Here is a 2,452-nt window from a genome sequence, read left to right on the forward strand (position 1 = left end):
ATATTGACCTCTGCATTCAGGCTAGTTACAACAGTTCATTCAGAAGTCACTTCTTGTTGTTTAAGTGCCGTTGAGCTGGTTCCAACTTGTAGTAACCCTGGATGGAGTTTCAGAGCAGTGGCTGGTGGGGTTGAACCTCTGACCTTGTAGTTAGAAGTCCAGTGCCTACCCTACAGTGCCACACCAAGACTCTAGAAGTCACTTATTGAATATTTATTCTATCTCTAGTATCATATTATTTATACAAGATATGCTTCCCAGAGAGATTCAGACTTTTTGAAGTTACTAGAGCAATGTATTATTGCTGTTGTTAAGTGCCATTGAGTTGGTTCTGACTCATAGAGACTTTGTATATGATTTCCAAGGAGTGGCTGGTGGGTTGAACTGAGAGAGTTTTTACATGTAAAGCCTAGAAGAGGTAATCTGCCTATTCACATTTCAACAGTTGTTGTTGTTGTTGTTGTTAAGTGCTGTCAAGTCAGTTCCTACCCATAGTGCCCTGAATAGGGTTTCCAAGGAGCGGCTTGGAAACCACTGGCCAAGTGGTTCAAACTCATTTTGCAATCTAACACATTAACCTACAGTGCCATACCAGAACTCCATTTCATCAGCTAGAACATCACAAAATAACCATCCCTACCTTCAAACTGACTCATCTGTCAGTTTGTCATACAGCAGTAGCTTGTGAGTTGCTATGATTCTGAAAGCTATACCACGGGGTATTTTAAATACCAGCAGGATCCCCCATGGTGGACAGGTTTCAGATGAGCTTCCAGACAAAGACAGACTAGGAAGAGGGACTGACAAACTACTTCCAAATATTTAGTCACTGAAAACCTTATGAATAGCAGAGAAACACTGTCAGATATAGTGCCAGAAAATGAGACCCTCAGGTTGGAAGGCACTCAAAATGCAACTGGGGAAGAGCTGCCTCCTCAAAGTAAAGTTGACTATGATGACGCAAATGGAATAAATCCCATGGGAGAAAAGCCCAGGGGATCTTCATTTGTTGATGGGGCACAACTCAAAATGAAGAGAAACAGCTATAAACATCCATTAATAATTAGAACATGGAATGTACAAAGTATGACTCTAGGAAAGTTGAGAATTGTCAAAAACATTGATATCTTAGGCATTAGTGAGCTGAAATGGACTGGTATTGGCCAGTTTGAATCTGACAACCACATGGTTTACTGTGTAAGGAATGACAAATGAAGAGGAATGGTGTTGCATTCATTGTCAAAAAGAACATATCTAGATCAGTCATGAGGTACTACACTATCTATGATAGGATAATATCCATTCGCCTACAGGAAAGGCCAGTAAATACCACTATTATTAAAGTTCATGTACCAACCACTAAAGCCAGTGATGATGAAATATTAGAGTTCTACCAACTTCTTCAATCTGAAACTTACCAAACATGCAATCAAGATGTATTGCTCATTACTGGTGATTGGAATGCAAAGGTTGGGAACAAACAGGAAGGACCACTAGTTGGAAAACATAACCTTGGTGATAGAAAAGATGAAGCAGATCACATGATATAATTTTTCAAAATCAATGATTTGTTCATTTCAAATACCTTCTTCAGACAGCATAAGAGATGATTATTCACATGGCCCTCACCATATGGAATACATAGAAATCAAATTGACTACATCTGTGGAAAGAGATGATAAAAAAAAACTCTGTATCATCAGCCAAAACAAGACCAGGGGCAGATTGTGGAACAGATCATCAATTGCTCATATGCAAATTGAAGAAAATGAAAACAGGTCCACAAAAGCCAAAATATGACACTGAATGTATTCCACCCGAATTTCAAGATCATCTGAAGAACAGATTGGATACATTAAAGACTAAAGACCAGAAGAGTTGTGGGTTGGCATCAAGAACATCATATATGAAGAAAACAAAAAGTCATTAAGAAGACAAGAAAGAAGAAAAAGGTCAAAATGGATGTCAGAAGAGACACTGAAACTTGTTCTCCAGCATAGAGATGCTAAAGCAAATAATGAGGTGGTACAAGAGCTAAACAGAAAATTTCAAAGGTCAGTTTATAAAGACAAAGTCAAATATTACAACAAAATGTGCAAAGATCTGGAGTCAGAAAACCAAAAAGGAAGAACATGCTCAACATTTCTCAAACTGGGGGAACTGAAGGAAAAATTCAAGCCTCTACATTTGTTATTGAAGGATTCTCTGGGCAAATTATTGAATGATGCAGAAAGCATCCAAAGAAGATGGAAGGAATACACAGAGTCACTGTACCAAAAGGAAATGGTTGATGTTCAACCATTTCAAGAGGTAGTATATGATCAAGAGCCAATGTTACTGAAGAAAGAAGGCCAATGTACATTGAAGGAATTGGCAAAGAACAAGGCTCCAGGTATTGATGGAATAAAAATTGAAGACTTTCAAGAAAGTGAGGCAGTACTGGAGGCACTCA

This window comes from Chrysochloris asiatica, unplaced genomic scaffold (genome assembly GCF_000296735.1).
Source record: "Chrysochloris asiatica unplaced genomic scaffold, ChrAsi1.0 scaffold00001, whole genome shotgun sequence".
Taxonomy (NCBI): domain Eukaryota; kingdom Metazoa; phylum Chordata; class Mammalia; order Afrosoricida; family Chrysochloridae; genus Chrysochloris; species Chrysochloris asiatica.